The sequence below is a fragment of the Chiroxiphia lanceolata genome, chromosome 23, assembly GCF_009829145.1.
Source record: "Chiroxiphia lanceolata isolate bChiLan1 chromosome 23, bChiLan1.pri, whole genome shotgun sequence".
Classification (NCBI taxonomy): Eukaryota; Metazoa; Chordata; class Aves; order Passeriformes; family Pipridae; genus Chiroxiphia; species Chiroxiphia lanceolata.
This window is the reverse complement of record NC_045659.1, coordinates 3,972,926-3,988,918: the sequence shown is the minus strand read 5'-3', so window position 1 is coordinate 3,988,918 and position 15,993 is coordinate 3,972,926. Positions and strand designations below refer to the sequence as shown.

At 51.1% G+C, this 15,993-nt stretch overlaps 1 protein-coding gene across 8 annotated transcripts in view; it reads right to left on the bottom strand.

The window, feature by feature from the left end:
• Positions 1–15,993, bottom strand: part of B3GAT1 (beta-1,3-glucuronyltransferase 1) — a 54,088-nt gene that overhangs the window by 21,252 nt on the left and 16,843 nt on the right. For 2 of the 8 annotated variants that reach the window (XM_032709443.1, XM_032709446.1), the window contains exon 1: positions 15,203–15,887. The gene's annotated coding sequence lies outside the window, so the exon portion shown is untranslated. Of the gene's footprint in view, positions 1–4,972; positions 4,976–8,705; positions 8,716–8,825; positions 8,849–15,202; positions 15,888–15,993 lie in introns of those variants that run through there. The other 6 variants (XM_032709445.1, XM_032709438.1, XM_032709441.1 and 3 more) reach the window with 5 other exon arrangements.

Below are 15,993 nucleotides of genomic sequence, written 5' to 3'. Positions count from 1 at the left end.
GAAACAACAAACAAACACAGCCAAAACCTGCAACAAAAGCTTTGCAAAATAAATAAATACTCACATTTCAGGATTGAAAAAGTATATTCTCACCAGCAGCTTTTCCCTCCGGGCAAAGTATCCCCTAAATCTAAACACAGGGTTCCTTTCGCTTTTGCAAAAGCGACTGGTTCTGATCTCTGCTGAAAAATGATGCTGGAGCAGCACAAGGCAGAGCTGGTCCCTTTGCTCTGCCCAGCAAAATCCATGGAACAGCTGGAGCACAACCCCTGGGACCCAAAAACCCTTCTGAATTCACACCCAGGCTCAGCCAGAGGAAACTGAGGCCCGGGGAGGTTTCAGCAATCCCCCAGCAGAGCAGAGCCTGAGGCCAAGGGGACAGGTTGGACAGGGCTTGGAGAAACCTGCTCTGAGGAAAAACGTCCCATGGCAGAGCTTGGAACTCCATGATCTTTAAGATCCCTTCCAACCCAAACCATCCTGGGATTCTATGGTGATGTGCCCCATCCCTGGAAGTGTCCAAGGCCAGGTTGGATGGGGCTTGGAGCAACCTGGGCTAATGGGAGATGTCCCTGCCCATGGCAGGGGGTGGAAGGAGAGGAGCTTTAAGGTCCCTTCCAACCCAAACCATTCCGGGATTATGTGATTCTGTAACCAGGGCTCTGCCATTCCAGCTGCTCCACACACATTCCCTGCTCCTTCCCACACCAGGAAAAGCCTCTGTCTAAGATTTTGGTGTTTGGCAGGGAAGCCTTGTAAAGCACAGGCTAAAAATAAAGGTAGTAATAAAAGCCTCTTGCTCGTTAATTACTCTGTAAGCCATTACTGCCTCAAAACCCCATAACTTTAATGGGGGCTATTATAAGTATAGTAGCAAAACTGTGGAGCTAATTACTGTTTAGTTATTAAGCAGAACATAGCCAGAACTGAGTAATGAGCACATGGAATTGCTGCTTCTTCGAGGATTTAATCAGGGGTGCTGCCTTCAACCGCAGAGGGGACGAAAGGACAGAGGCTTTGCAGCCCAGATGAAAGGACCCTCCTTGAGCTCCAGCTGAACTGCAAGTCAACAAAGGGAGGGAGAATGATCCAGAAATGGTTCAGACCACTGTTTGCAATCTTCCAGCTGGAGGAGACCCGGATTCATCACTGGAGTTAAAACCGTGGAGCCAACGCAGCCCAGGCCTGTGATGGAGTGTGAGGGTTTGCATTGTCTCTTCATCCAGCATTTAAAATGTTTTCTTTCTTTTAAAAAATTAAAATAATTCCTGTGGCCAGAATTAAGAGAAATAATGCATTCTCCTCTTTTCCTTCTTTAAGAAATTCAGAAATATTGGAAAAGCCTGGTAAGGAAGCTCAGTTTTAGGAGGCTGTTTTTTCACTCAAGGCTTTTGTCCAGCTTCACCTCCAAACCACAGCTGTGTCCCTGCACTTGCCTTGGCTGCCTACACAGGCTCACTCCTCGTGTTTTCCAGGCTGTTACAGAAACTGAGGCACAGAATTTCCCCAACTTTGCAACAGTTGAGGCAAAACCTGACCTGCTCTCCCCCTGCAGCCCCGAGCCCCTGAGCCCTGTTGCAACAAATGGGATCAAAAATACAGATTATCTCACAGCAAAAAAAAATAATATTAACCAAGCTTCTCAGAACAACAGTTAAATTTTAAAGCAAGCATGAGTAAAGTGGATCAAGGGAGCTCAACACAAGCACAATTAGCTTCTGGAACTTATTGCCACAGGATACTAAGAAGAACAAGAACTTAACAGGATTCGGAAAAGGATTAGTTGTGTATGTGAATAAACTGCATATCCAGAATTAGAATGAACCACCCACTAGTTTGGAAAACATATAAACCCTTGAGTTTCAGAGCTTCAGCCAGATTTTAATAAGCATCAGAAACTTTCTCTTCTCCAGATTAATCTTCCCCCCCATGTTAGAAACAGGACAGGAGGTGTGATGGCACTGCTCTTATGCTGCTACACTGCCTAGTCCTGAGATTTCACTGCTTCCAACAGCAAGGCACATCTTCTGGCAAAGCTTTAAAAGATCTGATTCCTTGTCCTAAATGTGTTTGCTTTCCTGTACAGGTTCTTACACTGCAATCATCACCACAGTGCCCAAGTGCTGCCACGGATTTCTCCAAGATCCTTAGCTACAGGCACAGCACTTCCTTTCTTTGTTGCTCCAAAGACACACAGGGGTCTTTTCCAAGGATGGAATCCTTTTATTAAGTGTTTTTGGAAAGGGCTGAACCTGGGCTTTGCAATCTTACTGTGATAAACAAAGCAGAAGGACAAAATGTGTCAAGCACTTGGCAACAGAGGCTGATGCGGATCCTTGATGTCCGGGAGAGTCTGACCAGGGAATGCTGTCACTCACAGGGGCAGCTCTGCCCTTTCTGCTTCCAGAGTGTGCCCTGCTCTGCCAGTCTGGATTGGCAGGACTCTCTCCAGCCAGGAAAGCTGTGGGTTGACTCAGGTCTTGGATGAGAAAGCATCTAGAGCACCCAATCCTTCTTGACAAACGGCTGCACTTCACACATGGTTTTTAAAAAGCATCTCTATCAAGATGAAAAGCTGTTTGACTTACAGCCCACTTCCAAAATAGAAAGACAACTGGGAGTTGTTTTTCTTAGAGGAAAGTTGGTGGATTTTAAGGTTGCTCGTGGGTGAATGCTGAATGAGGGCTGGGAAAAGAGTGCTCCAACAATTAGCTCATCCAAGGGCTTCTCCATCAAGCCTCCTCAGCTGGTGACACAACGATACCTTGAGTTGTCCCCTCTGCTCAGCTCAGCTCACATCAGCACTGTCAGGATCACAGACATTCCCAGGCTCTCTATTTCCACCTCTGTGGGCTGCACTGTATTTTGTGCACTGCTGACTTCCAGAGACTTTGAAAAGTGACACTAACAAAGGATGACCCAATTTCAACGTGATTGGACTAAATTCCACAGCTCCATAATAGGCTTTGCATATGCTTTGTCCAGAGGGTTTGAAGACACGTGCTGCCATGTGATGCCTCCCATAAGGGGTCATAACGACCAAGTCTCACTTTTCCAAAGCACCAAGCCTCACCTTCCCAACCAGCAAACAGTAAACAGCACTGTTTCAGGATCTGCAAGGCTGAATTATTGAGCCAAACTTGCCAAGCTACCACCAGGTCCCCTGTGGACTTCTCCTTCTCTCTCTACCCAAGGAACAAGTCAAACAAGTACAACAGAGCAGGGTGATGAAAGAAGGGACACGGCTGTGGAAGGCAGACTGTGATGCTCACTAATGCTGTAGCAAGGATTACATCACCACTTCACAGCTTTTGGTGGTGGCTGAGAGAAGCCCCAGGCTTTTACACACTCTCTGAACTAAAAGTGAAGGATTCTGTGGGTGCACCTGGAGCCCTGGGCTGGTGGGATACACCAGGAGCTGCCTCCCCTTGCACTGGCACCTGGGAAAGTTCACAAATATGACCATCAAACATGAAGAGCTGTGCCCAGCAAGCCCTAATTATCTCCCAGTTCCCAGTGTTCCCAATTCCAGACCTGGAGATGAGGCTGCTCTCCTCCCACACACTGTTGTCTCTTGACATGAGGCAGGGGAAGAAGCACAGCAGGGCAGGGCACAGACCTTTCAGCATCACCAACCCTGTACCTGCCACCAGCACTTACTTTTAATTACTGAGCTCTTCCCTACCCCTGGAAGAAAATAAATCCTGCTCTATTTAAAAAGAGTTATTAATAACCTGATTCTAACACATAAAAGAAAGGGGAAAAAAAGAAGCCTTGCAGAGCTATGAGCAAGCTCACCCTCTCCCACCACAGCAAGCCATGACTGGGCTCTCTAAACACCTTAAAAGGGGATTTAGTTTTCAAAAGCACAATTTTTCTTTTTTTGTAATAGCAAACATCAAGTATCTTAGAGGTGTTTTCTTTGAAGGCTGGGGGAAAAAACACGCAGGCATCCAAATTCTCCATTACTTCTGAAAACAAAAGCTGCTGCAGGCACAAGTCCCTGAAGACAGTGCTGAAGGATGAGCTGCTTTGCAGGAGCTGTTCTCAGAGCTGCTGGACAGTGTGTCCATGTGCAGGCTGGGAGGTGCTCTGGACAGGCAGCCAAGAGCACCCCTGGCTGTGGGAGCACAGTTCCTGCTCAGAGTGCTCCTGAATTCCCACCCCTCAGCTCCTCCACACTCCTCCCAACGCCACTTGCAGCACGTGCTGCTCACCAGGCAGCTCAGGAAGCCTGGCTCGGGTTGCTCTGTGTTTCAGAGGCGCTCGGAGCAGCCACGCAGGGAATTTGAGCTGAGGAGCTTCTGGGCTATAAATTCCCATATAAATTTCTGCCTTATTGCAGAGCACCTTTGCACTGCAGACAGCCAGGCAGGGCCAGGGCTCCAGGGTTAACTGCTGCACCTACTCGAGCAGCCTGAGCCAGAGCCTCGTTAGCTGCTGCCCAGGCAACAAACCCTCCAGCCTCACAGCACACCCCAACGCTGCAGAAATGGATTTATGTCACAGCAGCAGTGCCATTCCCTGAGTCACAGGAGTATTTCCTGCAGGTTCTCTCTCCTGTGGCTTCATGGGACAGATTCAGCAAAGCTGCAGCCTGGCACCCAGAGCTCTCAGCTCCCTGCTTAGCACTTGGTCAAGAAATCAGCCACAACCATTACATCAACCTACAGAGAAAATTCCCAGCTCCCATCCCTGTTAAACAGCTTTTTTCAAAGGGATGAGGCTCAAATCCTGATCCCTGCTCAGCGCTGGGTGGTCAAACAGGGCACAGAGAGCCTGATAGCCTGTGACCTCTGCAAAAGTCACTAATGGGACTGAGGAATTAACATTGATTCTTTGATGCTATAGCGTGGAAAGGGAAGTGGGGGGAATCTGGGATGATTAAGCAGATGCCCAACTATAATTCAGCAGTTGCAACACAATCAATCCCTGCTCGCAGTCCATTAGTGCAGCCACAAACCTACACAACCTTCTGGGGAACAGGAAGGTCATTTTAAAACTGTCTCCTTTTGATTCCTGGTCCCTCCCAAATTTTGGCAGGGTGTCCTGGCCCTGCTGTGCCTGCTCAAAGGGAGTACACAGGGTTCTCAGCCTTCTTCCCTCACCTCCCAGTGAACACAGAGGCTTTTGCCTGCCTGGGAACCTTTGCCATGTCAGGATAACAGGCCCTGAGAGGCATTTGGCAGGGAACCCTTTCTTTTCTTCTACCAGCCTAAAACCCCCATATGCCAATCCAATAAACCCAGAGCTATTCCAGCATTGCCCAAGGAAATGGGATTTGGCTCTTAGTGGGAAAGGCACGGGCTAAATGCACCCGTTTGTCCAGCTTCCAATCCAAGCCTGCTTCTGACTCTGGCTTCCCTGTGGCTAAATTATTTTGGCTCACCTGCACCTCAGCTTGCTCTAGAGGTGAGATGGAAATAGCTGCCTACTTCTGGCCAGGAATCACAAGGCTCCAGTAGCTCACAGGTTAAATACAGCCGTGGCACAAGCACTGATGCCCGAGGTGCTGGCAAAGCACAACTCATCCCATGGCCTGGATTGCGTGCCTGGGGAAGGTCATTTCTCCTAATTTTAGAATCACCCAAGGGCCAAACCCATCCCAGATCTTCTGAATAAGGAATGGAGAAGCCAAAAAAGCTGGAGGCAGAATGAAGCCAATGGTTTCACAGCCCAGCTCAAACGAGCAGCAGACACGAGGTCTCACAGGAGGACAGGCACCCACAGGTTCCCCCCCAGCACCACTCCCCAGCCCCTGCCCTCCCCAAGAACATCCTCAGCACTTGGAAAAGCTTGACCTGCTTGGCCAAACCACTTGGGACACATGAAAATATTCCCTGTGATCTGCAGGGTGTCTCAGCACCGGGGAACTCTGATCTCCGAGTGAGAGCACACACACCTCACCACGCACAGACAGAGCTGCAGATGTGGCTGAGGGACACACAGACTCCCTTGCAGGGTTTTACCTGCAAGGTGAGGTGCAAGACAAGCCCTTGGGGAGCTCAGAGAAACTGGAGGGTTTTGTAATGGCTGCTCTAAGAATATTGTAATCACGCAGTAATTATGATGCATCTCAAATCAACCAGGCAAATTACCTCGTTATTATTATGACTGTCACCAACCTTGCACGGCAGAGAGGAGAGTAGGCCATCCCTTGCCCAAGGAGGGAGCAGGGGTAGGAGAGCATCACCAGAGCTGCAGCACAGACCCACCACACTCCCTTCAGGCCTGTCCAACCCATACACTGGCAGCCTGGCAGCTTCCTCAAGTGACTAAGGCCACATCTGTAGTTCCCTTGGCTGTATCTCAAGGTACAACACTTAATTTGTCAGGTTGATTTTACCTTTTTTTTTTTTTTTTTTAATTTAACAAATATCTTCAAGCACAAGAGCAGCCCTTGTGATTTGATTGGAGCTGTCAGTCTTTCAAATGTCATTCCCAGAGATGACTAATCTTTGAAAACATGAGTTACTAAACTCATTGACTCAGTTGATAAGGAGCCAGAAGTGAAAGGATGGTTGAGACAGAGAGGGAGGAACCAGTGGTACCTGGACTCCAAGTGCTGCATGTGGCCCTAAAGCCTTTTTGCAGCTCGAGAGACTGGGGCTTCATGAGAAATGCAGGATGCAGGCTATGAAAATGGGGGCTGTGGCACATCAGTGAGGACATCTCAGCACACCTGGTCCTCCCAGTCGCTGTCATGTTGACAAAAAGGAGGAGAATTCTCTCTCTCAGCCCCTCTGAACATGCTGGTTTCTCAGTGCAGAGCCAGGACATCGCTTCATTCTGCCTCCTCCACAGGCTCCCTTTGGAGCAGGTTTCCCTGGCCCCCCATATCCTCCATTTTCCCACAACCACCCCGTGTAACACTGCTTTGGGAAGCATCCCAAGGTTTACAAGCCCAAGGTGCCCCATGGTGTCAGCAGCAGAGTGGGGCATGTGCTGATCCCAACCCCAGTGTTGGGACTCACCTACTCCACAACCCCTTTTCCCTTCAGACCTGGGTCTCAGCCCCAGATTGCTGCAGAGTTCACACTTTGCTCTGTAACAGAGTTACTCAGGTTGTAGGAAAAGTTATTAACTTCAGCAGCCTGAGCCTCTCCCCTTTGGAGTGTTCTGGAAGGAGCTGCCTGGGAGAGACAAAAAGGACTTGTCAGGGAGGGCACAGAGCACACGAGGCAGCCACGAGAAACAATGTTGGCAGCATTATTAAAAGATAAATTGGAGGAAGAAAGGAGGTGTGTGCGGGGGTGACAGCTCCAGAGGATTGCCACAAATCCTTTGCCAGCGAGGCCTCAGAGCTGCCAAATTTCCCAAAGCCAAGGGACAGGGAAAGAGCTCAGGTCCTCCTGCTCCAAAGGTCAAAGCCCCCCTTCCACACGTGTGTCCTGCTGGTGCAAAACCCCAAAAGGATTCGGCAGCAAGAGGTTTATGGTGTGCAATGTTCTCCTGAGGCCAGCTCCTGACAATAATCCCAGTATCCTCCCAGTGCCATGGGCAGTCACTCCTCCACACCGGGAAGAAATAAGCAGCTCCCCCTCCGCCCATCCTTTGGGCTTTATTTATAGAAAGGCACCTTTTGTTGCCATTTTTCCTTCTTCCTGAGGCTGGCCTGCCAAGCTCAAGGCAGAGACAGTACCTGTACCTCCAGGATCCAGCCAGCTCCACCTTGCTGCCAAGGGATTCATCTCGAAGTAATTTTATTCAGCGTTAGCCAGGCCCCTTCTCAATGCTCCTCTCTGAACACTGGCTGCTTGCACTGGGGAGAATAAAGTAACTAATAACTTAAAGTAACTAACTCTAAGGTAGATGAGACTTCAAACTGAGCCACCCCAGAAAGAGCTGAACTCTCATCATGTTGCTTCTCAGAGTTGTCCTGGCCCCCATCCTGGCCGCTCACGTTCCAACCCATCTTTTCAATGCTCCCCATTTTAGCACTCGCAATTTCCCCCCCCCCCCGGTAAAAATCGCGCCAGAAATGATGCTCCTCGAGCTGACAAACAGACACAGATACTTCCAAAGCCTCCCAGAAGGTCATTCCAGGAGCTGCACGCTCCAGGAAGATGAATATGTTGGAGTCACGCCTCGTGAATGTGCTGCTATTGTAAGAAAGACACTGGAGGAATTATTCATTAGCAGTGACTTCTGTAGCTCTAATCTCCATAACCAGCTGCCGTTTATCCAAGTGGATCACAGCCCGTCTGAACAAACCTTTGAATGGCCCTGCAAGCCCACATCACACAGCCAAAGCAGCCTCTCCTGGAGCACTGCATCCCTGCAGCTTCCCAGGAGCTGAGCATGGCAGGAGAGAACATTCCTGCAGCTCCCCGGGGCTGGAGGGAGCCTGGCAGACACAGAGTGCCATAAACTGGCTGGCAGCCTTTCAAGGGTGGCAGGCTGGTGCCAGATTAGACTTCTCTCTCCCAAATTAGAAGCAAAACGTGCCACTAGAAAGTCAGGTGAAAGCTGTCTCTCAAGGAAGCAGGAGGCTGCCTCTCAGTGCCACGGCGTGAGGCAGCATCTGAGAGCATCCTGCTGATCTGAGCACAGCCAGTGCCTCCCAAAAAAAGCCCCAGCTCTCAGGGTGCAGCCTCTTTGTGCTGCCCCAAACCTGCCTGCGTGCCCTGGCAGACACAGGTCACGGGTTGCTGACCCCCACCATAAACTGTGCTTGGATTTAATCACAGTACCATTCTCCTCACATTCCCACAGTCACAGGAAGCCCCTCGTGGAAGCAGAGGAATGGCATCATTACAAATATTAACCTTCCCCAGCCCTGAGGCCTGAGCTGAGCAGTGCTGTAGTGTATATAATGTCCTTACCTATATACTTCTATACTCTTACTGATCACAGGAGACATGAAAAGACCAAACAGGCACCCTCTCTGCCTCAGCCATGCAGATTTACATCCAAACACCATCCCTGCCAGTTCTCCAGCACCCAGCAAGCTCCCAGTTCAGTCCAGGACTGCCTCACTCCCTGTGTCTCACCCCCTCCTTCAGAGACCCAGCCCACTCTCAGATCTGCCTCTCAGCATCCATCATGTGCATCTATTATTCAGGAGAAATATCAAGTTATTCACGAGCCAAAAAAGGCTCCAGGTACTGCACCAGGCTCTGACAGAATTCCTCCTGCAAGTTGCTCTTTTCCCAGCCTGGACTCAAAGGGAAGGAGTGCAGATCTGCCCTGGCTTGGATCCCTCGGGAGGGATTTACAGCTTTGTTCTGGTGAGGGACAGGAGTTAACAACCCTGTCAGGCCTCTCCCTCATCATCTGCTTAATGTACCTCGTTAATGGCCACGGCACAGGAGCACTCACCTCCTGCACACTCCACAAACTCCTGCCTTCCCCTTGGGCTCGTGGCTACAGTTCCCCCCAAGGACAGAGGGATGGCAGGGCAAGGAGGGCACGGGCAGTGCCATGGTGCCCACAGGGGACAGTGACATTTAACACGATGTCAGGGGCCCCAGCAGAGTTGTTCACACACCAGGCAGGCATCCAGCCCCAGCAGGAATGCAAGGGTCACACACACCAGCAAAGTTCTGCTTCCCTTCCACTCAGTGAATCCCAACGGGGCAGTGAGGACTGTTCTGGGCAGCAATCACTGCTCTGGGTTGGGGTGGCTGCTGTGCCCAATGAAACAGTGGGAAGGATTTCTCTCAGCATTGCCCCTCATCTACACACACAGAAATTCCTCCCAGAAGTGCTACTCCTGTGCTGGTGACAAACACTGGCTGGGCAGGCACGGGAGGAGGAGGCAGGAGGGAACACGACAGGCTCAGTGTGTCTCTCACTGCACTGAGAGCACCCACAGCCCTTCCAAAAGGGAGCAAAGCACACAAAAAAGGCCAAAAATCCTGCACTGGAGCACTCAAAACTAGAACAAGGCTCTGATGTGCTTCCCCTGGGCAGGGATGGGCTGAAGGCCTCGGGACAGTGGTCCTACAGCACTGATTCCTCCCACAGGACTGTGGGGTGGCACGGTGTTGGTGTGGCTGATGTGAGCTGAAGCTGGAAAAAGCCCACTTGGATGCCCTAGGCAGAAGCACTGCAGGGTGATCAGTGTCCCAGCACAGCTCCAGGTTTACTCTGTGTCACAGTCTATGGGATTCAAATGGAATAATCATAAAAGACCATCTAGTTGAGTCCCACGTGGCCAGAGCAGTGTCAGTCCCCAGCATTTGCTGGGTTTTGCTCATTCCCTGAGAAGCCTCCTCTGTTAAGATAAATGTATTGGCACACATTTCTTCTCCAGCTGTAGAAGCTGCTCAACAGGGGGAGAACACAAAGGATGGAATCTAAGGAGTTCAGCCAGAACACTTCAGCACCAAGGTGGAATTTCCAGCCAAGTCCAGGGGGAGGTGGCCCAGACGCCCACCCCACTGCCACACTTGCTGAGCACCCACACACACACAACCACAGCAGCACACAGGGGCATCTCAGCCTTGATTTGTGCCACCAGGACAAGAGTTTGGGCTTATCAAAGTGGGATCCCAGTCCTACTGGTGGCGACAGGAGTGATGGTTTCTATCCACTGAGAGCTGGAGAGGGCCCCAAACCACACTGGCATTATGTTATCATAATGCTGGAAGCATTATAAATGCTCTGTGTGCCAGACAAATCCTGGAGCAGGCTTCCAAATCCCCTCAAAATCCCCACTTGCATCTCTACATTCATCCATTCATGAAATCCAGAGCAGAGCCTCTGCATGCATCCTTTTGCTCCTGGTCTCTCTCCAGCTGAATGGAAGGTGAGGCAGACTCAAGGTATTTCTTCTGGATTAGCCTTTTTTTTTTTGCCTTTCAGGTGCCAAACCTGCAGAGGAACCTGCAGAATGATGTCCAGGAGGGCAACTGAGACAAATCCCATGGCCCTTTCTCCTGTCAGAGGGTGAAGTGTGTCTCATTATCCACAAGCTCTGGCCACCCACCCCTGCTCCCTGCAGGGCCACAGGTGTAGGCAGATCCTCACAGCAGAGTTTGCTTCCTATATTCTTTTTGCAAGCAACAAGGGAGAGTTTATTTGGCCTGTTTTAGAGGAATGCCCTTGGATGAGATGAGCTGCAGCCTGGAAATGCCTGTTTTTCTTTACTACACAGTAACAGAACACTTAAGCAAAGGGTTTCCCACCTTTTGGGGGTAAGCAGACTTCTCTCTCTGAGCCACAGCTTTCAATTCCCTCTCCACTGCTCTTAAGGAACAGCAGAAAAAGCCTTATACATATAAGCTTAGCTCTTGTCCTGGCTTTAGGAAAACAGCTCAGAGCCAGGCAGGAGGGGGATCTTGAGCATTTCCTATTTATTCTGCTGTCACTGCCAGGCATATCACATGGAGTTCCCCATGGATAGGAGAGCTGGAGGGATTTCTGAGGGACCACTGCAGCTGGAAAATTGCTTAAAGGCTCTGTGCTGAAGGGTACCTGGGCAGGAGCAGACACAGAGAGAGTGTGGAACTACACTGAGGGAGGACACACACTGCCAAGGAAGTGTGGAACACACACTTGTGTGGCCAGGATGGAAAACACAACTGTGCAAAGCTGCCTGGGTGAGCTCCCAGCCCAGCACAGGTACCCACAAGGTGTTCTCCTGCACAGGGATCATTTTATGAGCCTGTCAACGACTTGCCTTGGAAAATTCCTCTTGGGAAAACCAACACACCCACAGAGGGAGAGGGACAAGAACAGGAGGAGGGATAAAGTGGAGAAATTTGTGGGACAAAGCACTGTGAGAGACCAGGATCTGCTCCCTAGCACTGTGAATTGTTCTCAGTTCTCTCCCCAAGCTCTCAGCTCCCTGGAGGTTTGGAGTTCCCATTAAAGCTGTAGGAGGATATATTCCATAGTGACTAATGTGCTGTGTTACTTAGAGCACTTGGGGGTGGCCCACGTGTCTAGATCAGGATATGGAGATTAATTAGGGGCCACACCCTGTGATCTCTGCTCAGCAAAGCCCCCACGAGCTTCTGAAGGTGAATCCAACTTGCCAACCCAAATACAGACAGCTGGGGATCAAGGGAGGATCCACCCTCACTCTTCACACCTGGTGCTTGGCAGAGCTCCCTTCTGCCACCAGAGAAGCAAAACACTGGTAGGTAACTGCAAAGACAACATCTAACAGAGCAAAATACCCCCTGAAACAGCCAGTGCAGAGGTGACATTGCTTCCAGAGGGTGCTTTGCCTTCGGGAGGGTTGAAGCCACACCAAATGCAGCCAAACAAGACTTAAAGCTACAGCCCCCCTAACTTTTCCAGGCTACTGCATGCCATGGAGGGCTGCAGGAAGAGGGGAGGGTGAGAAAGCCACAGAGGGCATGACCCCCAGAGAAAGATGCTGAGCAAGGCCTGCTGTGGCCCCAGAAGTCAGGGATCCTGGAAGCCAGGCAGCCTCTGGCACTGCTCATCCCTGCGTGACAAAATGCACAGCAGTGCAAGAAAGGACCATGTCCTGTCCTCCTCTGGATTCAAATCTGCCCACTGGGTTTTGTTTGAAGGAGGAAAAAACTGCTTTTGCACAAAAAAAAATTTTTTTTTTTTGAGCCAGTAGAAATAGAACAAGGGCAGGACAGAGCAAAAGCATGGCAAAAGGCAAGTCTGCAAAAAAGCAGTGAAAAATGAATTTTGCCCTGGTGTCCCTTCGAAGACAGTTCTTTTCATCTCCCAAGGCTTCTGTTGAGGCAACAGTAGGGTGCTGCAAAAGATGAAAAGGGCAGATGCTCTGCTTTGGTTTCAGAAAGCATTATATTTTGCCATGGAGCAGCCAGCTTTGCAATCTGTGCTCACACTTTGGGACTGGAAGGTTTCCTGGTGGGCTTAGACCAGATCTCCCAGCTAGAGCAGTGGTTTGTCAGGAGGATGCAGCGAGGGTAACCTGCTGAAAACCAACCAGCCCTGCACACCAGAGGCACTCACTGCTCTCCTTCTCTCAAAAGGTGCAGAGTTGCACAGAAGAACCAGAAAGATGCAGAACAGCAGAGCAGGTCAGGGGAGGAAAGAGCAAATCCAGCATCCCTGAGGCTGGAGCTCTGTAGACACTGCCCTGCTGAGGACAAAGCCACAGGAGAACAGATCCCTGACCCCAGTGGCACTGTGGCAGCCTGTGGCATGTATGAGGTGACAGTCCCCTCCAGGGCTGGGTCACCACCCCCCCTTTGTGTCCACTGTCCACTATGAGCCACCTCGAAGGGTCAGGAAGCTTTGGGAAGCCAACTCACAAGTGGGAAAGGTCTCCCCCTTCTCCTCCTTGCTGACACATGCATGTGGAAAGAGCCCTTTGTGGATTCCCTCTGGCTTTTCTGTCCCAGGGAATCGACACAAAACCTGAACCCCCTTTTCTGCACCTTCCTCAGGTCAGCCTGCTTTGGAGGGACCCAGCTCTCACTGTTGACTCCAAGTTCCCAGTGCTCTGCCAGAGAATCCAGTAGTGTTTCCCCAGGAATGGCTTGAAGGGTGGGATTTATAACTCAGCTGTATGGAACGGGAAAGTACTCAGAGCCAACATCACCGACTTCATGTTTCTTCCTCTGTCTTTTCTACGCCCATAAATACTCAACCAGGAAAATAAATGCTTGGTCAGCTACCCCCCCATTCTGGTAGCACCACTGTCCTGCTGGCTTTAGCCTTTTCCAAAGCTCTTGGTCCCTATCACAGAATTCACCCTGCTGGGAGAAATATCCTTTTTTTTCACTAAGTATTCAGATCCTTCACCAGAACATCCATATTCCTCAGTGCTTTGAGGCTGACACAGAAAGAAGATATTTTACCCTCTTTTCCCGAGTGCCTCCATTTTCCCCACACCTTTTCAATCCCATCTCTGTCAGGTAAAGCCAAGAAATCCCAATCACTGCAACCTTCCAGGCAAGTCTTGCAGAACTGACTTCCAGACGAGTCAATTCATTCACTGAGGCAGATGTTCAGGGACACCAATAATTCAGACAAGGATGTACAGATCCATGGAACAGATTCCAGAGTCTCTGCCAGTCCATAACATTGGACCACGAGCTCCTTAAATGTTCCTACAAGCTCTTACAGCAATTGTTTGCACACTGGGGCTCATGACTTTCTGCACTGTGTGCACACAAGTGGGGACTTCTGTGACATGTTATTATTTAATTTTAAAGCAAAGGCTTCCTAAGACCCATCAAGACATCCCTGAAGGCAAGGGGAGGAGGGGGGATGTGACAGATAGCAGGGAACAAATGGATGTTGCAGCAGCAAGATCCTGCCAAAGATAGTGAGGGATGGCCAGCCAAGACCTCTGCTTGCTGGGAATAACTGGATATGGGCTCCACAGCTGTAAACATCAGGATCTCCTCAGTGCTTCCCCAAACACCTGGGCTAAGCCACCTCCCAACACTATTTGGAGTTGTGCTTTCCGGTCTGACCAAGAGAAATTTGGACTTTCATGGTCAGAGACCCAGGAACAGAGTCAGAGAGAGGCCCAGCAGGGAACAGGAAAGCACCATTTGTGGGCAGCTTCATTGATCACCACGGACTTGCTCCCCCACAGTCACTATTTTTCATCCCCACCCACTCCCACAACATAACACGGCACAGAGATCACTCTGGCATTGCTCAGCCATCTCCTATTCCTCCAAAAGCTAGCACTTGGACAGCTTCTCCTTTTAAGCAGCCTCAAAGTTGGCTCTCACCGCTGCTGGCACGAATGAAAGGGATTTCAGTTCCCCCTCCTCCAAAAACCCATCCCTTTCTGTTGCAAAGAAAAGGCAGAGGATGACCAAGGGAAGGGAAAAGCAACTCTCACCTCCCTCCCCTCCTCCTGCACGGATGCACCGCTGTCTCGAAGGGTGCAGGGCCATCGGGGTGCCCAGGCAGCTTCCCGAGAGCCCGAGGGGAGCCCCGGGGCAGGGGCAGGGCTGCGAGGGCAAGGCTGGGAGCACAGAGCTCCTGGAGGTGAGACACGGGCACGTTCCCCATCACCCGGCCAGCCCTCCCCAGGGAAAGCAGCTTGGTGTGCTCAGCCCCAAAAAGGGGGGGACAAAGTGACCCCCAGCACCGCAGCCCCCGGGACCCGTTCTGCGTTCTTTGAATACACGGGGAGGGGTAGGAAAATCGCTTGGGGTGTCTCCTGCTGCCTCCCACTCCCTCCCGCTGCATCCACACATCCACACATCCAGCCCTGTGCATAAAGGATGCCTGTCCTGCTCAGCTCAGCCATGCAACGCCTGCAAGGGGCAAGAGTTACCTTATTCCCACAGCCTGAACCGCCTTCTCTCTCCATCGTGGCTGGGAAGCTGCTCCCATTCATGCTTTAATCCCTGGGAACAGAGGCACGATTCAAAGCGGCTGCTCACCCATCGGAGTGGGCTCCCCCAGCAACCTCCTCCTCCTCCTCCTCCTTCTCTCCTCCCTTTTTCGTCGTTTGTTGGGTCCGGTTTTGTGGTTTGCTGGTTTTTTGGTTCTGGGTTGTTGGTTTTTTTAATGTATTCTTTCTTAATCCAGGCAGCAACCGAGACACTCCTTCATCGCCTCTCTGCCTCCCCGTTTCACTCGCACAGAAACAGCCTTGGAGAGCTCCTTCCTCCTCCTCCTCCTCCTCTGCCTCCGTGGACCTCTGGCTCCCAGGTCTGCCTTCTGCAGCGTGGCGTTGAGGGAAAGAAAGAGAGTGAGAGAGGGAGGGAGCGGGCAAACAGGGAGGAGGAGAGGAGGAGGAGGAGGAGGAAGAGGCCAACGGGATGCGGGAGGAAGGATCCGGAGCGTGGCTGGCTGCTTTGTATCCAGAGCGGTGCCGACAGCCTCCCCCTGCCAGAGGAGGACCTGCTAATGGTCTGTACCAATTTATTCCACTTGGGCAGGGGCACTTCTCCCTGCGACAGGAGGAAAAGCCGGGGAAGGCTCCGAGATGGCCCCTCAAGGAATTGGTTCCTGCTCTCCTCACTCCACGGCATCACCCGCCGAGTTCGCAGCCACAGGCTCGGGGAGCCGCTCTCCCAGCTCGGCAGGCAGGAAGCGCGAGGATGGGAAGGGCTGGATGCG